This window comes from Ornithodoros turicata, chromosome 3 (genome assembly GCF_037126465.1).
Source record: "Ornithodoros turicata isolate Travis chromosome 3, ASM3712646v1, whole genome shotgun sequence".
Classification (NCBI taxonomy): Eukaryota; Metazoa; Arthropoda; class Arachnida; order Ixodida; family Argasidae; genus Ornithodoros; species Ornithodoros turicata.
Window position 1 is genome coordinate 82259374 of NC_088203.1, and position 26693 is coordinate 82286066.

At 45.5% G+C, this 26693-nt stretch overlaps 1 protein-coding gene across 2 annotated transcripts in view; it reads left to right on the forward strand.

Annotated features, from left to right (window-relative positions):
• LOC135388695 (lachesin-like) overlaps positions 1-26693 on the forward strand; it is a 199863-nt gene that overhangs the window by 157431 nt on the left and 15739 nt on the right. The window lies entirely within an intron of this gene.

Below are 26693 nucleotides of genomic sequence, written 5' to 3' on the forward strand. Positions count from 1 at the left end.
CCTTTAAGCTGCATGAATTTAAGAAAAGGTGAGACAGGTTGAGTACCAAGAAATGTGCGGGTTATGCTTAGCACATTATACAGGGTGTACGTTTTTAGCCTTTACAAGCATATATGTTATTAGTTATATATATATATATATAGATACTCATTGAACGATGCGACAGCACCAGAGGACACGTGTTTCGCCGTGTTTGCGGCTCGTCGGCCCTGGGTAGCTGCGCATCATTCGGGATTGGCAAACCAGGGGTCACTCAGCGAGCGATATACACCTGGGAGGGTGACTGAGCACTCCTCAATGCCACAGTGCAAGCCAGTGAATTATAAAAAAGGGGGGAAAAGCCATTAAAAAAATAATAAGTAAATGATGCTAGACGTGTTTGAAATTCAAACTTACAGATTAAAATGGCTTCTATGGCTGCACGTAGAGAAACAGATACTCATTGAACGATGCGACAGCACCAGAGGACACGTGTTTCGCCGTGTTTGCGGCTCGTCGGCCCTGGGTAGCTGCGCATCGTTCGGGATTGGCAAACCAGGGGTCACTCAGCGAGCGATATACACCTGGGAGGGTGACTGAGCACTCCTCAATGCCACAGTGCAAGCCAGTGAATTATAAAAAAGGGGGGAAAAGCCATTAAAAAAATAATAAGTAAATGATGCTAGACGTGTTTGAAATTCAAACTTACAGATTAAAATGGCTTCTATGGCTGCACGTAGAGAAACAGATACTCATTGAACGATGCGACAGCACCAGAGGACACGTGTTTCGCCGTGTTTGCGGCTCGTCGGCCCTGGGTAGCTGCGCATCGTTCGGGATTGGCAAACCAGGGGTCACTCAGCGAGCGATATACACCTGGGAGGGTGACTGAGCACTCCTCAATGCCACAGTGCAAGCCAGTGAATTATAAAAAAGGGGGGAAAAGCCATTAAAAAAATAATAAGTAAATGATGCTAGACGTGTTTGAAATTCAAACTTACAGATTAAAATGGCTTCTATGGCTGCACGTAGAGAAACAGATACTCATTGAACGATGCGACAGCACCAGAGGACACGTGTTTTGCCGTGTTTGCGGCTCGTCGGCCCTGGGTAGCTGCGCATCGTTCGGGATTGGCAAACCAGGGGTCACTCAGCGAGCGATATACACCTGGGAGGGTGACTGAGCACTCCTCAATGCCACAGTGCAAGCCAGTGAATTATAAAAAAGGGGGGAAAAGCCATTAAAAAAATAATAAGTAAATGATGCTAGACGTGTTTGAAATTCAAACTTACAGATTAAAATGGCTTCTATGGCTGCACGTAGAGAAACAGATACTCATTGAACGATGCGACAGCACCAGAGGACACGTGTTTCGCCGTGTTTGCGGCTCGTCGGCCCTGGGTAGCTGCGCATCGTTCGGGATTGGCAAACCAGGGGTCACTCAGCGAGCGATATACACCTGGGAGGGTGACTGAGCACTCCTCAATGCCACAGTGCAAGCCAGTGAATTATAAAAAAGGGGGGAAAAGCCATTAAAAAAATAATAAGTAAATGATGCTAGACGTGTTTGAAATTCAAACTTACAGATTAAAATGGCTTCTATGGCTGCACGTAGAGAAACAGATACTCATTGAACGATGCGACAGCACCAGAGGACACGTGTTTCGCCGTGTTTGCGGCTCGTCGGCCCTGGGTAGCTGCGCATCGTTCGGGATTGGCAAACCAGGGGTCACTCAGCGAGCGATATACACCTGGGAGGGTGACTGAGCACTCCTCAATGCCACAGTGCAAGCCAGTGAATTATAAAAAAGGGAGGAAAAGCCATTAAAAAAATAATAAGTAAATGATGCTAGACGTGTTTGAAATTCAAACTTACAGATTAAAATGGCTTCTATGGCTGCACGTAGAGAAACAGATACTCATTGAACGATGCGACAGCACCAGAGGACACGTGTTTCGCCGTGTTTGCGGCTCGTCGGCCCTGGGTAGCTGCGCATCGTTCGGGATTGGCAAACCAGGGGTCACTCAGCGAGCGATATACACCTGGGAGGGTGACTGAGCACTCCTCAATGCCACAGTGCAAGCCAGTGAATTATAAAAAGGGGGGAAAAGCCATTAAAAAATAATAAGTAACGGCGAAACGCGGCGAAACAAAAACGGCGAAACACGTGTCCTCTGGTGCTGTCGCATCGTTCAATGAGTATCTGTTTCTGTACGTGCAGCCATAGAAGCCATTTTAATCTGTAAGTTTGAATTTCAAACACGTCTAGCATCATTTACTTATTATTTTTTTAATGGCTTTTCCCCCCTTTTTTATAATTCACTGGCTTGCACTGTGGCATTGAGGAGTGCTCAGTCACCCTCCCAGGTGTATATCGCTCGCTGAGTGACCCCTGGTTTGCCAATCCCGAACGATGCGCAGCTACCCAGGGCCGACGAGCCGCAAACACGGCGAAACACGTGTCCTCTGGTGCTGTCGCATCGTTCAATGAGTATCTGTTTCTCTACGTGCAGCCATAGAAGCCATTTTAATCTGTAAGTTTGAATTTCAAACACGTCTAGCATCATTTACTTATTATTTTTTTAATGGCTTTTCCCCCCTTTTATATATATATATATATATATATAGACTACAAGTAATGAAGAGACTTGGGAGGCCGTATAAGGGTTAAAAACACTTGCTACTTTTATTACATTAATAATTAAGGGGGCGCTAGGAATAGATTTACAGTTAGGGGTCGACGTTTCGGCAGTCAGCGCTGCCTTCAACAGAACTAAACTTGGAAATAGGTGACAAGGGCTTATATACAAGGGAAAGGGGGAAAATGAGAGGGGAACAGTGCACGTGGAGCGGAGTTGGTGATGTTGCAGGAGCGTTGTTGCTAATGGTCCATTGAGCACTTGCAGGAGCGTTGGCTGTCTTCCAGGAGAGTACTCCTTGGTCGTCTGATAAACCTGAAAAGATAAGAGAGATACGGCAGAAAGAACGAAAGAGGGTCGGGGGACTTGGTCTAGGAGCTAAGGCTGCGAACTGTAGACAATACGCCGGGGTCTTCGTTTATCGTGGACTGGAATTTGTGGATTAGGAATGATTCACGCTGTTGCCTGCTACGGTCTGAGGGGAAACCAGATTGTAAGATGTACACGTGGATGTCCTTGAATGAGTGGCTGGTTTGATTGAAATGACGCGACACAGGGAGATTTGGTTTCTTTGTAATATCGGACCTGTGATTATTAAAACGAATTCGGAATGATGTTGTAGTTTGGCCGATATATTGTGCTTTGCATGCGTTGCATTCCAATAGATATACTACGTTGGATGAGTTGCAGTCAGAAGTAGTTTTGATTTTTACTTGGAAGTTGCTGTTTGTGCTTTGTACCCTGTCTGCAGTCTGCATTACAATACAAATTTGGCATCTTCGTCCGTTGCATGGGTGGCAGCCTTCGGTTGTAGGAGGTGGCTTATTGACTTTTGCGTTGACTAAGTGGTCTTGAAGATTTCTTGCACGACGATATGCTATGCGTGGCGGTTCTGGGAATATTTCTCCAAGGCGCTGCGACTGTGTTAAAATTGGGTGATGACGTTTCAGTATGTTTTTAAGGTTAGGGATCGCGCCATTGAAGGTGACTGTAAGATTAACCCGCTTGGGGCGTTCGGGGCGTGTTGTGTTTTTTAGAAGTTCACTGCGATTAGTACGGCGGGCTCTACATATCGCATCCTTCACGAGATCCTGGGGGAAGTTTCGGCTGACCAGCGTGTTTTGAAGATCGTTAAGGTTTGCGTCCAGCTCGTCCTCTTGGGAACAAATGCGCCGGTAGCGGAGGGCCTGACTGTACGGGATGGCCAATTTTGTATGTCGGGGATGGCAGCTGTGAAATGATAGGTACTGTTGGGAGTCAGTCGGTTTTCGGTACAGATTTGTTACGAGGGTGCCATTGGATATGCCTATATGGACATCTAGAAAATCTATGCTCTCCCTAGAATAAGCGTGAGTGAATTGTATTGTGGGGTGCATGTTACCGAAGTTCTCAATGAAAGACAGAAGCGAGTCTTCAGAATGTGGCCACAGCATGAATATGTCGTCCAAAAAGCGCTTAAAAATTAGGGGTTTAAGTTGACAGGTGCTAAGGAACCGTCCTTCTAGATCACCCATAAAGATATTCGCGTAATTTGGGGCCATTTTCGTGCCCATGGCTGTGCCGTTAATTTGAATGTAATGCCTGTTGTCAAATTCAAAATTATTACATGTGAGTATTAGAGAAATTAGTGTTTCTACGACAGCAGAGTCGTACGGTTTTTCGGAAAATTTTTCATATGCTACGACAGTGGCATGGATGCCGTCATCATGAGGAATATTGGTGTACAATGAGGTAACATCGAGTGTTACAAGCAGGGAATCGGTCGGGACTTCGATATCCGAAATTATTTGGAGGAAATGGTTCGTATCCTTTATGTATGACGGGAATTTTGGGGGGATGTCTTTGAGGAGGTGGTCAACGAACGTGGAGATTTTTTCGGTTGATGTGCCATTCGAAGATACTATGGGGCGACCGGGATTTCCTGGCTTATGAATTTTAGCCGTACGACCGTAACGCCGTACGCCGTACGCCGTTAACCGTACGACTCTGCTGTCGTAGAAACACTAATTTCTCTAATACTCACATGTAATAATTTTGAATTTGACAACAGGCATTACATTCAAATTAACGGCACAGCCATGGGCACGAAAATGGCCCCAAATTACGCGAATATCTTTATGGGTGATCTAGAAGGACGGTTCCTTAGCACCTGTCAACTTAAACCCCTAATTTTTAAGCGCTTTTTGGACGACATATTCATGCTGTGGCCACATTCTGAAGACTCGCTTCTGTCTTTCATTGAGAACTTCGGTAACATGCACCCCACAATACAATTCACTCACGCTTATTCTAGGGAGAGCATAGATTTTCTAGATGTCCATATAGGCATATCCAATGGCACCCTCGTAACAAATCTGTACCGAAAACCGACTGACTCCCAACAGTACCTATCATTTCACAGCTGCCATCCCCGACATACAAAATTGGCCATCCCGTACAGTCAGGCCCTCCGCTACCGGCGCATTTGTTCCCAAGAGGACGAGCTGGACGCAAACCTTAACGATCTTCAAAACACGCTGGTCAGCCGAAACTTCCCCCAGGATCTCGTGAAGGACGCGATATGTAGAGCCCGCCGTACTAATCGCAGTGAACTTCTAAAAAACACAACACGCCCCGAACGCCCCAAGCGGGTTAATCTTACAGTCACCTTCAATGGCGCGATCCCTAACCTTAAAAACATACTGAAACGTCATCACCCAATTTTAACACAGTCGCAGCGCCTTGGAGAAATATTCCCAGAACCGCCACGCATAGCATATCGTCGTGCAAGAAATCTTCAAGACCACTTAGTCAACGCAAAAGTCAATAAGCCACCTCCTACAACCGAAGGCTGCCACCCATGCAACGGACGAAGATGCCAAATTTGTATTGTAATGCAGACTGCAGACAGGGTACAAAGCACAAACAGCAACTTCCAAGTAAAAATCAAAACTACTTCTGACTGCAACTCATCCAACGTAGTATATCTATTGGAATGCAACGCATGCAAAGCACAATATATCGGCCAAACTACAACATCATTCCGAATTCGTTTTAATAATCACAGGTCCGATATTACAAAGAAACCAAATCTCCCTGTGTCGCGTCATTTCAATCAAACCGGCCACTCATTCAAGGACATCCACGTGTACATCTTACAATCTGGTTTCCCCTCAGACCGTAGCAGGCAACAGCGTGAATCATTCCTAATCCACAAATTCCAGTCCACGATAAACGAAGACCCCGGCGTATTGTCTACAGTTCGCAGCCTTAGCTCCTAGACCAAGTCCCCCGACCCTCTTTCGTTCTTTCTGCCGTATCTCTCTTATCTTTTCAGGTTTATCAGACGACCAAGGAGTACTCTCCTGGAAGACAGCCAACGCTCCTGCAAGTGCTCAATGGACCATTAGCAACAACGCTCCTGCAACATCACCAACTCCGCTCCACGTGCACTGTTCCCCTCTCATTTTCCCCCTTTCCCTTGTATATAAGCCCTTGTCACCTATTTCCAAGTTTAGTTCTGTTGAAGGCAGCGCTGACTGCCGAAACGTCGACCCCTAACTGTAAATCTATTCCTAGCGCCCCCTTAATTATTAATGTAATAAAAGTAGCAAGTGTTTTTAACCCTTATACGGCCTCCCAAGTCTCTTCATTACTTGTAGTCTATTTGTTTTCGCGTCCATCTGTACTCAGTTATACATTCATATATATATATATATATATATATATATATATATATATATATATATATATATGTTCTACGGCCAAGCGAACATCCTCTGGAACAGAGTATGTACCTAAACCATGACTAATTACGTGAAATACGTTAATTAACTCTTTAATTAGGGAATTTCAGGCAAAACCGAGATAGCAGATTGAGAGACTATCCTCGTTGAACGCCATTCCACGTTCAAAAAATCCTGGAACACGCACGTGCGTTAACATATCCATCCCCGAATTTTGATACGCAAATGAGCAGAATCCAAAAAAGCGCGCCTGGGGAGCGCATCACCCTCTCCGACGGAGGCTTATCTGGGCCGGAAAGCGGATAATGTTTACTTGTATACGTGAGACTCCAGACTGCCGTGACGATGCCGACTAGCGTGTCGCCAACAATGGCAAGCCTACCTTGACATCCTCCAGACTGAGGCACAGTATATGTGATATGAGAACGTAATGTATGAATGCAAAATACACGTCTAGAAGAATTGGACGAGGAAACTATTTCCTAGTTTTAACAATGGGGCTGATGCCTTAACATTTTTTATATAAATAACTCTAATGTGTGATCGATATGTAAGTGGGTATCAAAAAAAAAAAAAAAACAGATCGAGCCATACCGCTTTATGTCTCTCCGTATCCTTTTCTCTTCATATTTCTCTGCCCTAGCTCTAATCTAATCTAATCAATGTATTAGTGGAAGAAAAGTAGCACAAGCAGTAGACTGTTCGGTCCTCCATCGTCCGACAAGGCGCTAAGGGCTCTTGAAGACTTTCTGCATGCAACCGAGCTTATGGACAGCCTATTACACGCTGAGTGTGTGATGTGTCCTGTGTGTGCTTCCAGCGATTCCGACATTTTACTGTCACTTGGTCGAAACTTTTGACCTACATGTTGAACTGCATTATCATCTCTGTTCTTCTCTGGACATCATCTCTGCTTTTCATCATCTCATCATCTGTTTGTACTTTCTGTGTGTAAGTGTACTGGGGTAGCCAGTTCGACTTCGTCGAAACTCACATCCCCATTTTTTCTTTGTCACATTATATCACATCACAGTAGCAGAAGCTCTTCGGCTGGAGGTCTGGACTTGTAAACACTAATCCATGTATGTGTTTTTGTTTTTGTTTTTTGTGCGTGTTTGTTTGCAGCTGCCACTGACAATAGGAATAAATTACCCCAACAAGCTATCGAATATGGCATATTGTCCTTAATTACTGGCTTAGTTGAAGGTTACTTGAGTTGAATTTTTATCATCTTTTGCATTTTGGGGATGTTGTATTGCGCTGTGCATTGTCCATTCTGCTACGGCTTATTATAAGCCAGAAGTACGTTACATAAATAAAAGTAAAACCCAGGAGCTTTATGATGAAACATCGTGAACCTGACAGAGATAAAGGTTCCTGGAAGGCTAGGACACGCTGGGAGGATCGACAAACTATGCAACTAGTCTTGTTTGGGTTTAAGTTCAAGCAGTTCGTAATACACCAATGAGCAGTATCCCCTTGTAACTTATGTAATACTTCAGGGTTTTTTTCCCTCAAAGCAAAAGTGTCGTGCCGTCTGCATAGAGAGAAAACCTCTGAGTGTCGAACGTGGTAAAGTAAAATATTAATATATAATAGAAAAAAGAGGAGACCCAGGACCGAGCCTTGAGGAACACCAGAGTTTATAGTTGCAGGAGCTCAGTAAGTATTTTGGAACGTGACTATCTGAATTCTATCTTTTAAATAACTAAGTAACTATGCATAAGACTAACGACAGGCCCGTAGATTCCGTAACTACTCAATTTCTGCAGCAAAATCGTACGGTTTACACAATCGAATTCGTTGGAAAAGGTTACAAAGACAGATAAAGCAGTACTGCCACCACCTAATGAAGGCCTAATGTGCTCAGTAAAGCTTAAAAGCGATAATTCGGTTGAAAACCGTTGTCGAGTGTCATACTGATTTGAACATAGAATATTAAATTTATTTAAATAATTCATTATCCTGTTATATAATTATTTTTGAAAACTTTACTTATTACTGGGAAAATAAATATGAGGTCTATAATTATTGACTATATCCTGAATACCTTTCTTATATATAGTCTACCCGTTTTCGTCAGGGAGCATAGACAAGCTAGTGGTGGCCAAGAACGTCAGGTACTTCAGTCTTCACGGGCTTCTATGTCCACCGTCGGAGAATGCCAGCGATGAGCTCTTAAATACCATCGCATTTCAATGACAATCTGCAAAGCGATTTCTGCATATTTTTTTTTTACCCCCTGTTTTCCTTCCATCAAACTGTTAAGTAGGCCAGGAAAATGCACGATGAGAAGTTATTCACCCCACAGAGTCATAATTATCGAAGAAATTAAATTTAAAAAGTACGCCGCAAAAAGCGACCGTGCGCAACAGTGGTGGAGACCAGCACCCGCCTGTGACCTTGCGCTGACGCTACACCGTCCGGGCTCGCTGATTGGTTCAGAGTATCGTCTGCTAGTCAGCTGTTCAGGGCTCTGAAGAAGCATTGCCCACGACGGAGAAACTCCCGCGGGACAACGCAATGCCCACGGTCACCCTTTCAGTTGCTAATCCTCCCTCCCTCTCAGGGAACAGGTTTACTGACTACAAAAGAAGAAAGCCCTCACGCACAAAAAGAAAAAGACAGGCGCTGACCTGGACTGACCGCGCAGACGATATGACGTCATAGGTCGTCCCTCTCCTCCTTGTCACACCCCCAAAGCCAGTCGAAACGAAAGTGAACGAGCGCGGCTGTGTTTGTGTACATTTTTTTTTTTTTTTTAGAAAAACAGCATGCATCAGATCATTTTGTCCTGTTCGGCAAATTGACGCGTATACTTTCGTCAGATGTCTTATACTTAAAATTTTTGGATGGCCCTCTGTACTCCTTTAAGATTGTATCTCATTACAGCCGAAGTCTCATTACGGCCGATGTCTCAATACGGCCGAAAGTCTCAATACGGCCGAAAGTCTCAATATGGCCGATAATCCTTTACTACCTTCGGTCGTAGTGAGACTTCGGCCGTAATGAGATGTTACCCTCCTTTAATGATGATATGGTGTGAGACACTTCAAGGGTGTGGGGTGTTGGACGAACAAAAAATGATTGGGGATGCCTACGCAATATAGGTGTGGGTGAGACATTACTAACTAACGAGACAGTGGATAAGTGATCATTGAAGGCAGCTGCGATGTCAGAGGGACTCCCTCTCAGTTACGGTAAGTAACGCTGTTGTACGTAATTTTTCGGTTTTAACATTGGAAGAAGACCTATTTAGGAACCTGTTGACTGTGTTCGACTTATCTTTGATATCATGACCGCATGAGATCTTGGACTGAAAGTAGTGCCTTATAGAATTGAAAATAATTTGGGATAGTATATTATAGTAATAAATAAACAATTTGACAATGAACAAATGAACAATGAACTAATGACACTATTAATGCACTACTTATATAAATTACTCGAATTTTTATTTATTGAACTTGCTTTTAATTAAACTAACAACCAATTTCAAATTATATAAATTCGATTATTGTAACCGTAACGCCGAAAAGTCACACGAAATTCCTTACGGGCCAGCCGCAGAAACGATCAGAACGAGAAATTCTCCGGCAGAATACTTGCTTAGAGATCACGACCAAACTATGCGTAAAATACGTAGCCGTTCCAAGTTAGCTGACCCACAGTTCGTAAGCCAGTAATTAAGCAAACTACCCCGTTTAAAATTCGCTGGAGCAAGACGCATGTTATGGTTTATCTGACATCGCTTATCTGGCCCTTGGGAGCGCCGCAGTTCAATTTTAATGGAGCTATTTCGATGGAAGGTCCCCGTGGAAGCATTACGCCTCCAGTTAATAGTTTATAATGGGGCGCTACCTTACAACCTCACTTAGTGCATTCAGTTTAGTGCATTCAGTTTAGTGCATGCAGCAAAATTGTGATGAATGCACCCTATTTACCGCAAAGACTTCACTTAACGTAATTGCGATCGGAACATTCAACACGTGGCTGTTGGAGAGAGAGAGAGAGAAATACATGATGACGATGATATGGGGATGGGGATGGGGCTGTTGAAACAAGATCAACAACTTTATTTAAATGATGATGAGTGGGTGGTCATTACATGAGTTAAGTACGGCCCTCCAATCACGTTTATGATGTCAACAAAAACGGGTTTTTGACCTAGGTTTTTGAAACATCCTGTTCCGTGGAGACAGGTTGCTTGGCAGTGTCGTGCCAGTTACCAAAATAGTGTAACGTAATACCCGTTACTTCAGCGAAAAGTAGAGAAATACTGATTCCCATACACTTTTTTTTAAGTAACGCAATATTGCTACCGTTACTGATGTAAAGTAACTTAAACTTTGTCCTCTACTTTTGCTGAAACTAGAAATATTGTTTATACTTGTATTGCGTTCGAGCGTGCTATAGCAGGCCATGTGTATACTCCAGTGTTTAAATGTGAGTGGTGTGGCTTCAACGGCGGTCCGTGACAGTATAGGAATCGGTGACGTTAGTAGAGGATCGCGCTATATCATACATTTACAATGGAAATACTTGTTCCTGTACAAATTTGAAAAAGTAGCGCGATTCCTGCTCTGCTATCGAAAAACGTAGCAATTACAGTAACGCCGTTACTTGTAACGGTGGTAAGTACTGCCGTGGCCACTGTTAACCAATCTCCCGTTTCCGTGGCCTCGCACCGATAAGCGCTCGACTACCGGAGGACAATGAAATAGCAATCGACTGGTCTAATGTAAAGTCCCTGAATTGGGAAGGGTACCGCCATCCCTTGATCTTGCCGCCTCGACCTTGGACCTTGGACCTATCATGGCGGTCGTACCACGCAAACCTATGCTGTCGCCGCCATTAAAGTTCCAAGGTCGCGGCGGGAAAGCCAAAAAGACGTCGCTATTTTTCCCAATCCAGAGACTTTAGTCTAATGCTGTTTTCACTGTTCCCCTATAATCCAGCGCTTATTGGAGCGAGGCCACGGAAACGAGAGATTGGTTAACAGTGTACAAGACAGTACAACCCTGCCTGCTAGGTAACAACACTATCGTCTTTTGGACCCCGCATAAGGAGATATTTCAAAGGGAAAGATGATGATGATGATGATGATGATTCAAATTTTAATGACGCACAGCAAACAAAGACCACCGTGCGCTAACTGTGGCTTTACAGCCTTCCAATCTTGCACAGGATTTCCACAACGTCATTAAATACTCTTCGGTCACTGTTTTCCCGAAGCCTCCGTCGCTGCCTTTGCGTTCGAAGAATGGCTGGAACGCGGCGAGTCCTGGCTGAACCTGGTGAACTCCCGGTGGAGGTTCTCCGTGAGCGTGAAACGGCTCGCTACTTCCTACGTTTGCGCGCGCGCGTTCCCCGTCACCCACTCCTCAGGAAAATTCGATACCGTCCTGAAAGTACTTTCCATCGCGTAGCGCAGTGGACACGCAAGCTCTCACTGGCTTCACAGCTAAGGACGCCCCACCGCCAGACGCCCCCTGCTCTCTGCCTGTGCCACCCACCTTCGTACGTCTTCCGGATCTCCGGGAACGAAGAGATCAGGTTCCCCCTCAAATCCTTCGAGACAATTTTTATGCTCTGGTAGCCGGGAAGTTTTCTACCTCTGCTGCGGCATATACCGATGGCGCATCTTGCGAGGGCAAGTCCGCCTCTGCATTCGTCATCCCGGCCGAACGCGTAGTCGAAGGACGTCGCCTGTCGCATCAAACCTCATCCACAGCTGCAGAACCCTATGCCATACTTTTCTTTCTGCAGCACATCGTCAATTTTACCCCGCGGGAATGGGTCGTGTTCACTGACTATACATCTGCGCTGCAAGCAATTGAAAATTCTGGCATCCGAGGCTCATCCGCACCGCTGGTGTTGGATGTGTTAATAGTTTACAACCTTCTCTACGAAGCAGGCCACAGGCTGGTTCTCCAATGGGTTCCAGCCCATTGCGGTGTCGCAGGGAACGAACAGGCCGATCGTGCCGCAGAAGCAGCTCTCTCGTCTCGGAGACTGACGCGTATTGCGCTGCTGAGAGGAGATCGTTGTTCCGTCCTTCGACGCCTCGTGACTCATCTGGCTTCCCGCCAAAGGACCGCTGACATTCTGCCCCGGCCATGCTGATCAGAGTTGATCCAGGGCTTGCTTTCCGCATGCCTCGACAAACCTCTCGTCAAGGTGCCGCATTGGTTCATCGAATGCGCCTCGATGTGGCTTTTACAGCGCAGTGGCGTTACCGCTTGAGGCAAGTTAACTCTCCCCAATGCAGTCACTGCGGTGTCATAGAAGATCTAGAGCACATTGTTCTCCGTTGCCCACACTATCAACCTTCTCGAACCGTACTCTCTGGATCCCTTAACGAGCTGGACTCTCGCCCAGCACAAAATTGCTTGGTCCCTGGCCACATCCAGCCCACCAACGCTCTGCCGTCAAAGCTCTTTTCACCTTTCTGGACACCACAGGACTCGATCCATATTGTGGCTCATTATTTCATTCCCCGCATCACCACCAGCAATGGGGTAGAGTATCGCCCCTGGCGATGAAACTCCCCATCCATGAACTCGAAATAAAGTTGTTGTTGAACAGTGGCAATGATTGTGACCATGAGAAAGGGTTCATAACACAACATAATAAATCGTATACACAATTCATATGTACAACATAACAAATCGTATGTGTGAATGTAGTATGGCACAAGGCAAGAACTAACTTCCCATTTAAAGAACTCATCCAGCATAACGACGCTTCTCCGTGGCGCTTATCTTTTCAGGCATGCGTGACGGCAGTGACGCCTGTACGATTCTCATGTTCAGACCAGTCTTGTTCATGACCATCCATGTTCAGACAAATCTCATTTTCAAATTTGTACCATTTCGTGTCATGAAGAAACCTACTGCCACATTTCTGTGAAGTGGTTACCAGAGGCAGGGATCTTGGTAATCATAGCTCATGTTTTCGGTAGACTATGCTTTACTATACTTGAGAACTGGGTATATGAAGCGACCCACGGACAACCCACCTCAATTTCTCACATGGCGTAAGAAAATGTGAAGTGACAGCTAAACGCGACACCTGCAATCCACGAAAGAATTATGTACAATTTCAGTAACCACCAAGGAAGATCTAAGTAACCGTTACGGCCGAGCTCCCGTTTTGTGCCTATCAAAAAACTGAGATCCCGTACAGCGGCCGTTGCAGTGTTTACCGGGTGCATGTGTAATGAATGGAAAAGTGAGTACCGCCAAGTGTTGTCTATCAAGACTGCCGCTACCAAAGTGAGGCTCTCAATACACCCATGGTCTACACGCACGCGAGAGCATTACATGTCGTCTCACCTGTAATGTCCTGCTATATGCGTAACAGAAACCATAAACGCAATTCACCCATTGTCACAGTGGAGTGCTGTTGATATTGAGTGGTCTGCCTGCCAGACGGCGGCAAGTTGCTCAAAGAGAGGAAAAGACGGAAACAAAGCACGAGCCCAACCTCTCGGGAATCTTGTCGTTGAAGGGCAAGCGAGCCCTGGTCACGTGCAGCAGCAAGCACAGGCACCAAAGGCTACGACCACTGGGGAAGCGCGGCACTAGTGCTTGGAGGGAAAGCTCAGAAAAGTCCAAGCACAAGAGCAAAGACCATTGTCACATGCTCATCGATGTGAACCCTCGATTTACACACAAACAGCGCAGCGCAACAGTTCCAGTGCGAACACCTCCGTTCGTAGCACGAGCCAGGAACATTAGCACAAGCAAGAGGAAGCTAATGGTGCCTTCGACTGGGCGTCCCGATACTCCGAGCTCGAGCGGGTCAGACCGCGCCTCACTCCGTCTCCGAGCCGGAGGAATCGTGCAGGAGTCGAATGCGGCAGGTTCGAACAGAGCAGCAGAGATGGAACGTTAAACCACGTGACTTCCCGTGTTTCCCTGGCATTCAAAACGACGACGACGCAAAATGCAGAACACGGCAGGCATAGCGCAACAGAAACACTACTCAGAGAAAGCTGGCGGAGTCATGTGACCGGAACTGAACCAGATTTCGCAACGGCTCTGACGGCGTTGGTGAGAGCACACAAGAGCGATCGGGGTTGGAGGAAAGAGCTCCAAATGAACCAATCGAATGCAGTGAGAGTGCTCTGTTTCGACCAGTCGAAGATGAAAGGTCGCTCCAGGAGGCTCTAGAGCGATCGTAAGCAACCAGTCGAAGACACCATGACCATGCCTCATTGACCCCGTCCCTACACACAAGCGCCATGTAAGAGATAACAACCGTATCTAGGAATGGCACAGAAAACATGGCCGAGAAGGAGCGATATGATAAAAGGCTGTCGCAGTCTTGATCTTGATCGTTTTCGATAGATCGGAGTGACAATACGTGAATTTTCACTTGTGTAGAAAAATACTGGAGCTGTTGACTGCATTTGTGGTTAGAGTTGCATTCGACTCGAAGCTATGTGCAGGCGCCAATGCAAAATTTCACGCTGCAGAACATCGTCGTTTTCTAGATAAACAAAAACACACACCAAAAAATTAATAATAATAAAAATACGCTTGTTCGAAAGCGGCTTCGGGTTCACGGTGACGTAATGCATAAGGTACCAGACATTGGCGCATGTCACGAGGGCATGCGACCGAGATAAAGATGGCAGAGAACTGTTTTGAGATACGGTAAAAGGTAATCAGCAGGTTTTGCTACAGTCGATGGCTTTTGACCGTTCGGCGGGAAAGAAACCGGAAGTCACTAACAGCGACGTCATTGTTGTGAAAGCGCGGGCTAGGAAATTACGATAAGTAACTGGCTGCTAATTTAATTGAAATATTTAGCACGGTGCGAGTATCTTACAAAAGCACGTGACAGAGCTTGTTGAGCTGCGGTTTGAATTCGGACTGTCGCTTTACGTTTGAAGTTCGTGACAGTGGGCGAAAGGTTGTTGCTAAGATTGCAAGCGGGAGACAAGTTAGAATCGCTCATTCATGCATAGTGTTGGAATCTGGGTCTTTTTTTTTCAGTCCCGGGATCTCGGGATTTCTTGCGACGAATCCTAGAATCCCGGGCGCGCTTTCATATCAGCGCACTTTCACATAAAACCGAGAGAGCGCTCGCATTGCCTTTGAGTATAGTAACTCTGACGCTTCCTGTGTGCGTTTGTGCGCGTGTCCCCCTCTGTCTCTACATGTCATGATGATGATGATTATGATGATTATGATGATGATGATGATGGTGGTAGGAGAAAAATATGAAGATGTGAGCCCGTGTACCGCGATACTAGAATCTACTCCATGTCCAGTAGATCTCTACATGTCAATCAAAACATTCATCATAGCGTAAACCATCCCACAGCAGGTTGATTCAAATGCCAAGTCTCCATACTAAAACATAAAATTTATTTATTTATTAAGAAGATAATTCTGAAAAACTCGGACCGAAACATGTTACAGGGGCACTAGAGTGCAAAAGTTTCTCCTTGCGAAATGGAAGCTGCCTTTGCCTTGACAACACAAAAGGAATGGGAGACTGCGGGAACCTTCAATTTACGCTTTCCCTCTCCTTCTCAAGAAGGCCGACAATGCGGAGTGCGCTCTCATTGGTTAATGCACACTGTTTGTCCAATCATCGCAGGAGATCGTTCAAGAAGACCAATCCGAGGGCCTCTCCGCATTGTCGGGCTTATTGCAAATGAGAGGGACGGGGAAGCGTACCTTGCGGTTCCTTTCGCCCATAAATCAGGAATTATGCAACGGATAAATCCCCTTCCTGTTGTGTTCGTATAAAGATAACGCCATCCTTTATTCCTCCGGGATAAATTTCTGCACTTTGCAGTGTCCCTTTAAGTTCGCGAAATCATGCTCGATACTGTCCGTCGCGTTCCTCCCAAGTTGCTTCGATTCGAAACAGCGCTTGTACTGTCTGGCTTCGACATCCCGGCGTTTGGATGAATCCCCCTGGATATGATCGTAGCTGCAAGCGTTCTTTGAACTGGCGACAGCTTTGACACAAAAGCAATGAAAGGAACATGGCATCTCAGTCCCGGCTCAGCGATATGACTGTGCACTTTGCCTTTGAGGTGGGGAAGAGTTCCCGGTCAAACGCTTCGCTTGCTTCTCTCACTCTCTTTCCCAGCTAACAGTTGCGTCATTCTCTGTAACATTTCTGCTTGCTGCTTCGGTTCTTCGCTAGGCGGCGCATAATCTCTGGGGTTCAGTGCTACTGAATGCTGCGCAATCATGCTGCTCCAGGAAATAGAATTTAGTTACGGAACATCTAGTATTATAATTGGGTGTTTACGTCGCGAGACAACGGAACATCTACTCAAAAGGACATGTCATACGGTCTGATCCAATGTTAAAACTGATGGAAACCACTCTCTTAAACATAAATGGTATAATCTCATCGATTAATTTGATTGGTTAAACATCAGTCCGATCAACTGCCGATAAACGTATTAAAAGGGCTCTGACACTTCGATATACTATGTGGTTCGTTAAGTCATGCACACTTTTACTGCATGCCGGGGTACTGAGAATAAAATAATTATTTTTCTATGTGCCGTACTTGGCGAGACACAAGCCCTTGAATACACGTATGCATCAATTGACGTCAGAGGAGGAGCGACCGCTAGGGCCTTTCCTATTGGTAGAGGTGGCACGTGACGTCTCTCGCGCTGCCTCACTTTCGGAGACGCCTGGTGATGTCAGAACCCGATGTTTTCTGTATTGCTGGTGCGTTTACCCCCTTTGCTCGGACACTTGAAACGCGGGTTCACATCAATTAAATGTATGTCTACCATCTAATGTAACGTTCTGGTATCTGTTTAGTATGTAATGTTTCTTTTTCTTTTCCGACACGTACATGTCTTCTGTCTGCCATTGTGATCATGTACATCCCCCATTTAATGACTTCGGACCTTTGAGACTTCCAAATAAATAAATAAATAAATAAATATATTTCACATTTATTTAACATGACATGAAGAGAAAAGTCCAAACCCCTCTACCGTTTTATGACGCGAGCGAAAGAAATAAAATGAAGACGAAAATAGGTGAAAAGCGGCACAAAACAAACCCTGTCTGTGAATGTACACCGCGTCTCTCACGCACTCGCGCTTTTCCCTTTCTCTCATACACATTTTGGTGCATTTTTGTTTATTATTATTATTTCCGCGAGACCAATGTCATCGCGCTTCTTTAAAGCACGCACGTGACCAATCACTGCCATCTCGATACACAAATGAAAGCGACCTGTGAAGCAGAATCGTAACCCATGACAACCAGAAGACGCCAACCGACCGACCCCTCCTCTGTAGCACACATCCCGAAATCGGGAGCACGAAGGAAGATAGAGTAGGGAGGGTCGGGAGGGGGAGGGAGGGAAACGCGTCCAGCACACAGGTCGCACGGGTGACTCATTTGTCCACATTTTCGTTCCCATCCCACATGATGACGTGTTTCGGGCAAATTATTAGCGCTTCGAGAACCCCCCCCTCTCCCACCATCCTCCTCCTCCTAACACAGGCACATCCAAACAGGGACCGCGCGTGCTTCATTCGCCGGCAATGCCAGAAAGCATGCCAGAAAGCAGCATAAAACGCACGCGTTTTTGCTGGTTCACTGAGGATAACGAACAATATAAGTTCTTAACTGTATAGCTGGCTCTCCGTGGAAGTCTGTGTCAATCCGGTCCAAAATCCCTCTATCGAATTTCCCAGTATGTACGCCAAAAAGCCGATAGCTTCGTTCTTTTTCGCAACAAAAGCGGGTCCATTCGGGGGGTGCTTACGAGAGCGTAAACCCAATGCTATTCCTTTCCTCCGCCTGATCTGCTTTGTCGAGATTCAAGTATTCGAACTTCCTTGATCGTTCCCGCATGTATGCTGTCGGCACGCGTGCACGCGGATTCTGGATTCGTGTAGACGTTATTTGTTCGAATGTTGCCTTAAAGGGGCACTAAAATGCAAAAACAAGTTCACTTCAAATTACGGTACACGCTATGTTAATTTCGTACTTGTTATCGCAATTCAAAAATTTGATTCCGTTACGAAGCTAGAATCAAAATTATATCGGACTCTTCCTTGCTTCGACGCTAAGCAGAGAGCGTCGTTTCCGCTAGTGCACCGGTGTTTTTAGTCCATGCTGCGCGTGCCACGCCATGAAGCAGTCCCGGTGAAAAACATAGTGCGCGTTGCCAAGCGAGCTGGCGTCGTCGTCCGAAGGACGTGAAGATAAGTGTTGTCAGTATGGAACATTCGCGAGAACTGTTGTGGGATACAATTCAGTGAATCGGTATTGGAAAATGCAGCGGTGCGTATTATGCCGCATATACGGAGCACTACGATCGGACCCGTTCCAACTCCACACCTACACGATAGGTATATGAGCGCGCTTCTCCTGTTGTCTCATTGGATGCCGCCAATTTCTGCCTCCTGGGAATCCCATTCGTTGCCTCCAAAGGCGGCTCTGTTTTCATTGCATTTTTCTTCTAAACGGTTGCGTTGTGTGAACTAAGTTTGTTTGAATTGCACTAATTGAAACACGGACTTTCATTTGAGAGCAAGTTGTTTTTGCATCCCCCCTTAGTGCCCCTTTAGTAAAATATTCTCAACTACGTCGCGAACACTGTGGCCAATATGTTGTTGTTCCGTATTTCAGCCTCACTAGGAAGGAGATGTTATCTGTGCATGGCAACACTACGGCTATCCAATGGTTGAGCACGACTATAAAGGAAGTGAACAGTGTTTAGCCTAAGCAGTAATCACCGCTTACTTTGAGTCTTCTTTCTTTTTCTCTCTTGTTAGGTTATTTCGGGCTTCTTCAGGTCAGATGTGTTCAAGAACCTGACATGACCAGAATAGATGCTCCAAATGCAGACGAATACAGCTAATAATGGCATGCGAGGAATAAAAAAATTAAACAGTGGTATCGCAATCCGAGTTTCCATGCAATTATACGTTCTGTCATGACGTCGGGCTGTGCAGAATACAGCGTTTAATACTGCGAAACCGCACACCGGCACAAGAGAAACACACATGCACCAAGAGATCCAGTTCATTCATCACTTTTGTATCTTGTTGCTTGTTGCTTGCCTTGTTCCTCATTCCAGTTATGGACGAGCACTGAACAATCCGAACTTTATGTTGCACGGAATGAATTACAGAGGAATCAGGCGTCTGTCAGATTGAAATACAACGCCGTATTTTAACCGCACTGAACATTGAAACTGTACAAACTGGAAACCGAACACAAACCGAAAACCAAGATCCTTATGAATGAAAGGCACAACATTGCTTCCTGGATATGACACATTTTGCAAAGCTATGCTAGGAGCCTGTTTACAAATGGAAATGACTATGCTGAAATTTTTAACTCAGTGTCACAATCGAGTGCTAACTGTACAACAAGATGACTTTGTTTCGTTTCGCACTGTCTTCTTTCCCTTGAAGTGCATTCACCCCATACCTTCCTGACGGTTATGTCTTTCGACACATTTATTTTCCCCTTTGATAGAATGAACTAAGACACAGGTACAGGTTGGGACAAAAGTTTACGCAACACGCGAGCAGCGCACTTCTTCGGTGCGACACCCTAGCGGCTGCCGGAAGCGGGTCAGTTCACTGTTTCGGAGGGGTGGAAGGGTACGCTGCTAGCGACACGCAGCGGTAGCTTCCGCTTCCCAGGCACACCCAAGCGACTCCGGAACTATCACTGTATGTCACTAACAGCGCACCCTTCCATCCCTCCGAAACAGTGAACTCACCCGCTTCCAGCAGCCGCTATGGTGTTGCACCGAAGAAAACGTACGTCGTTCACTTGTTCCGTAAACTTTTGTCCCAACATGTACCTCACTGAGGAAATCAGGTGCCAGGAAGACCGCCTAAACAGAACAGCCTTAATGTTTTTTTTTTTTTTTGTTTTTTTTAATTATTGATATTTTGAGAATCACGATATGTTCTTGAAGCATTTAGCGGATGTTATATGAGTGCAGATATGGGAATAAAAATGAAACAGGCAGCCGGCATTCACCGACTCAAAATAAGTGGATAAGTCGAAAATAAAACAAAAATATAGAGAGGCAGAGGTCAGCACCCGACCATATTCTGCAACTACCCCCCCCCCCCCAATAAGAAAAATGACGTAACGTCGTCGTCGTCGTCGTAAAAGTATAGCGTCTACGTCGCTGACGCAAGCCATACCCAAACGCACGCGCCCACCAACATGTAGTCGCGGGGCCGCAGTTATAAGCAGCGCAATAAGAACATGTGCGCAACATCAACGACATACGCAGCATGAACAGGAAAGATATGCGCTATAACCGCAACAATCGCAACACAGGCTCACACACCGACAGCGCATAAAACCTAATAAACAGATTCCAAAGTACAGTGTGCAATGAAGTTCACAAGTGCAGCCAGAGCTGCATCCCTCTTGTTCGAGGGCCAGACACCTAACGCGGTCCAGTCGGTCAAGACTCTTCAATTATGCACATTTCGAAGCGTATCTATTGCAATGGATAAGGATGTGTTCTGTGCCCTCCGCAACGGCACACATTAAGCAGTTCGCGGAGTTGCCCTCCTAATTTTGTAAGGAAACTGACGCCCGTACGGCACGTTTAACCGAAATCGATGAAGAAGCTACTGTACCGGGCGATGCTTTATAGGACAAGGAACATCAACTCCGGGTCTATTCGGCGAGGAAGACGAGTAGTCGAAGAGGAAACAGGTTGAGGTTGACCACTTAGTCACTGTTGCCGAAGGATCGTCCGTGTGATGGATTTCAACAGGTGCGTCGCATCCGCCTTTGAGTATGTCACGGGATATTGCGTTGAGGACAGATGTGCTATGTCCGCTGCCTCATCTGCAGATTCGTTGCCGCGAATGCCTGCATGCCATGGAATCCACAGCAGTATGATATTATGACCTGCTATTGTAGATTTTTGGTAAGTGATGAGTATCTGGTGTACAATGGGGGCGAAACACCCTCTTGTCAAGAAAGATGGTAGCCTCGAGATCGTCTTTTGAGTCACTGTAGATGATGTGACTTGTACCGTAGAGGTTCTACGTCAAGAGGTTCTCAGTGGGTACCGTAGAGGTGACTTGTACCGTACTTGCACCGTAGATGATGGTTCTACGTCAAAACCGCGAGTCAAAAGTCGCGACACGTCAACATCGCGACAAATCAATATCGCGATACATCAAAATAGCTACACGTCAAAATCGCGAGATGTCAAAATCGCGATACGTGAATATCGCGACACGTCAGAATCGTGACACGCGGCAGTGTATGGACAGCTCGGACATCTGAGTTTTTTCTTGTGTTTTTCTTTACTTTTTCTTGTCTTTCTAGTGCATCCTGGGCCATAAATGTGATTTAATTACCTCTCTGTTCTCCGTCATGCAGCCTGTGAGGACAGTGCCTCCTTGGCAAACTTCTCTCGGTGGGATTATGTAAATCCCCGAATTCAACTTCGAACTTCAGTTTCCGCGAATTTGCGACCTCTTCGTTAAGAGCTCCGGTCCAAATCACCGCGCGAGGAGCTTCCACGCCAAAAAAAAAAAAAGAAGAAATGAAAATTTTTCAAGAGTAAAGGGTAGCTGCACTTGGTCCTCTGTTCTCACTTTTCGTCAGAGCATCTTCCCCAGCACGTAGCAAAGTACATTCCAACCTCTAACTAGGACATGTCATGACCAGGAGGTTGTAATCACTAATGTAATCCTCGTATCGCTATGTAATCGCTATGTAATGTATGTAATCCTCGTGGAACTGCTACGAACCTGTGGTGAGTGACATTCCGCGCACAAACAACTTCGTGGAAGGATGGCACTCAGGTTTCGCCAACCTCGTCGGGTGCTCTCACCCTAACGTATGGGAATTCATAAAATGCTTGAAGAAGGAGAAGTGCCTCATCGAGGTGATAGTGGAGCAACATCTGAGTGGCGCTCGGGCGCCGCCCAGCAAGAAAGTCTACCGTGACACGGCTGTACGTGTGAGAAGGATCGCCGAGGACTATGAAAATCGTGACATCATGGACTACTTCAGAGGCATAGCCTATAACTTTCAGTTGCAGGTGTAAGGCTCTGTAATATACGTCAGTTGTTTGTTGGTACAAATTAAAATTCGTCACGTACAGCACAGAGATTTCAGTCCCCTCGTCAGTTTGCAGTTCCAAAAATGAAAATGGATCAGGGACGATGAAAGTATAAGGCCGTGTAATATACATGAGTTTTTGGCATGGAAGTGGCTTCATCTATTCCTGTAATTTGAATTTGATTGGCACCAACTAATTGGCACCATGGCACTAGAACCAATAATTAAAGAATAAGAAAATTAATTATCGCCAATTAATTGATTAGGTCCGATGAAAAAATTATTTTTGGATCGTTCACAAAACTGTGAGCAATGTACAGCTGGTTTCATTCGCATAGAGCACTTCGTCTTTATTTTAACCCTTGGCCTATTTTCTCTGGGACACCCTGCATATGGCTTAGTCGCGATTTTGACGTGTCGCGATATTCACGTATCGCGATTTTTACATCTCGCGATTTTGACATCTCGCGATTTTGACGTGTCGCGATATTGACTTGCCGCGATTGTGACTTGTCGCGATATTGACGTGTCGCGATTTTTGACTCGCGGTGTTGACGGTCGCGATTTTTGACTCGCGAATTTGACGGGACACCGTAGATGATCCATCGCGCAGATGACTCTCATGTGGCCACATACATGATACATGGTACACGATAGCAATGTACAGGGTGCCTGTTTTATTTTTATTTTTTTTCAGTACAGATTTTTCATTAAAAACTATAAGGGCTATAGACATCCTGTTTTCACTTCTGTCATTTCTGGGCCGGCGGACGTTCTTGGCCATCTGTTGCTCAACCGTCGAATGACTAATTACCTAAAAATCGTTAACTAACTTTTTAATTATAAAAGCTACAAGGTCGTCCCAATGAGAAAATCTAGTCCCTTCGGTCACCTGATACAGTTACCGTTTTCCGAACAAAAATCCGTTCCATAGATCACCCACAAAAAATTCAAGGAACACATTTTTTTCTTTATTTTGTTCATTGCGCATCTTCGGAGACGCGTCTTCCTTGCATAACCGCTCCCCTCTTCAATGCTGTAAGCCCTGAGGGTAATTTAAATAAATAAATACTGTATTGCATAGCGAGCTTTACAGCGATTAATTTGCCGCAGCCGTCGAGGATGATCTGTGAGTTAGTCGTGCCATGCCTTCTCTATTGTGTTGGGGGCACGACAAACTGCGGACGCACAGCCTGATTCTGTCGTTGAACCGTCGGTGAAGATTGCAGTCCTAGTGTGGTGATCCTCCACGATAGCCAAACAGTACTGTGTTAGCTCCACAAGAGGGAAGGGTGACTTTTGGCGACGCACTCCAGGCACAGTAGGACTAATACTGGGCAGCTTCAGCGTCCATAGAGGATGCATTGTCTCTGGTGGCGCTTTGTGCTGTTGGTGCAGAACTGGAGCGAGCGTCACGAATAAATTAGAGTTCCAACGGGCAGCCTTCGCGCCGACGGGTGTCGGTGGAGCTGCATGCGCAGAAGAACGTAGTGTCGCACTGTCTCCTGTATCCTAAGCACAGCCAAAGGAGGTTCTTTCGCCTCTGCCGTGGCTAGAACATTGGAAGTTGCAATAGGGACCCCAAGACAGATTTTCAAACTTCTTGCTAGGACGCCTTGAGGTGTTTTCTCTGAAGTGTCGCTGATCACATGTAGAACAGGCATATCGTATGTCAGCATATGACGGATTAACGCCGTGTGTACGCAGAGCAGAGCTTTGGTCGACACACCCCAGCGAGTGCCTGACAGACGACACAGGACGTTGGCACGAGCACCACCTCGATATTTTGTATGTTTGATGTCAGCAGCGCACGACAGCTGCGCATCGATGATTATTTCCAAGAAGCGGTGATCGGATACTCTTTGTATTGGAAGGCCGTTGTGGCTCAGCTGAAAGTTTTTTCAGTTTTTTTCGGCGTAAAGGGGAGCAACACAGTCTCAACCTCGCTCATCCGCTCTGTATTACGTGTAAAATGCTCCTCACACATGCTCTACCGTTCTCAGCACGGAAACGGTAAATGGATCTACAAGAAGACTATTCTATTTAGATTAAAAGAGATCCTCCGTTTAACGAAGAAAATCCTTGGCACCTGGCCCAAGGATGGCAAGGCTCAAAAAACAAGGAAATTAATTCTCAACTTTTTTGATGATAGCACGCATAACTATGTCGCATGCGCACTTGAACATATCGTGACGTTTTTGCGCTTCGCCAGTAGATCTCTCATCAAATAAATCGAATCGTGACATTTGAGTAACAAGCCATACTTCCATCTCGAAAAGACATAAAAATACAGAAGAATACACGGCACATGATATGTGTGTCTATCAACCCTCGCGTATCTACTCATTCGAAATAACGATTGACGTTTTAACTACAACAATTGAAAACCGCGTTGAGCGGAAACAGCTGCAACCGTTTCTTCTCTGATGGCCATACGGACAAACATTTTCAGACCATTTTATCTCTACCTGCAACACTTCCTTATTGTTCCCTCCGATACAGGAGAGCTCCTTCGTGTATTTCTCTTTCCTTTTTCTTTTTTTTTTTCTTTCGCATTGCCTCCGGTCACCTCCATTACCACACGTTCTTCACTCTTATTTCATCTTTACCTGGAAGACGATGAAGTAAAGAAACAACCATTAAAATGAGCATATTGCCATTATAAATTTGGTAGTCTGAAGCAATTTATCGAAAGCACACACACACACACAAAATTTAAAGGTACTTCTTACCAAAGTAACCACTTTGGTACTATCACGATGCAAGCACGACGACGACACAGAAAGATTCCGCACAGGCCCTTAATCTCAGCGGACACTGCCCGTGATAACTGTATCAAAGCTTATCTGTTTCCCCTGCAATTTATGCAAATGCCCTGCATTGTAGTCACCCTTCCTTTCTTCTTTTTGATAAACATCTATCCCCCCCCCCCCCACATTGTAGCGGTACAGAATAATAGGCAGACTTCCTAATCTCCCGGAACGAGAAGGACCTTGATTTGTCGAACTTGTCCTTTAGTACAACTCCATCGCTCATTTCTTCCCAAGCTTTGTAGCTCAGCACACCTTAGTCAATAGTAAATTCACTAATCATGATTGCTTGATGACACGAATAAAGTTGATTACTGTATAAGTGGTTAATTTCGCTATGCGCTAATCGTTAATTCTCAATAATTCCCAAATGTAGGCACGTTTGGGGAATATTTCGCGGGACCTTAATTTCGCGGTACGCTGGTCTTGCACCACGGAATTCTTAGGGATGTCGCTTACTTCGCGAGACGTTAATTTCGCGAAAAAATAGCACTCGCAAATTAAGTCCTCGCAAAGATTTCTACTTATAGTACAGTATTCGGTGCGAGTGGCAACGGTTGAAGCAAGGCTTCCAGCAAACTGCATCCTCGCAACAAATGCCTTATTTGGTGACGACTCGTTCAGAGGTTGTGAAGTAATTGTGTTTCGTCATGTAGCTTTTCCACTGCCAAAATCGGGGCAACCGGAACAACAGAGCACATCTATTTCTTTTAAATGAACAACAACAACAATTAGATTATGAATATTAATTCCGTCAGTGGTTGTTTCCTGGCTCCAGGCCTCTATCCCAGTGCATGTGGGAGTTGATATGATTTAATGAGTTACCATGACACGCACGGCGAACACAGCAGGGTAAAGGCTTCGAGAGCTCGAAGGCTTTTTCTAGTGGCGTTTCTCTCGTCCCCCTTCTTTCCTCAGGCTCAATGATTATTTGTTATGAAAAGGCTTAGAGTTCGTCGAGTATTGGCTTCTGGCTGTTAGAACAGTCCGCTGATGTGTGGGATTGCGCCAAGACCCAAGCAATATTTGACGTACTGAACCGTTTGATGTCCATATCTTCTTATTGACGCATCAAGGTGTGTCGTTCCCCGTGCAACGCTGGGAGGTCATGAGGATGTGCTCAGCACTAGCAGGGACAGTGTTTAGCTTGTAGACAGCATTGTGTTGCTGAGACCCAACTTTTTATTTTTCCTTTTTTGTAAGTGGGAATAGCAAGTCGGCTTCTGGAGCCAGGCTAACCTTTCCCCTCTTTCGTGTTTTTTTTTTTTTTTTTTGCAATAAACCTATATCCCCCCCCCCCCCACTCGTACCGAAACAAACGTGTATAGATGCGACATATTCAGCTGCAGTTGACGCACGAGGGACGTGAAATGACGAGCTTAGACGTCATCTAACATAAAAGCAGGTTCAACTATACCACTGTTGTGTCGATCTCTCTGGATCAGTAGGCAATGTGTACGCTTGC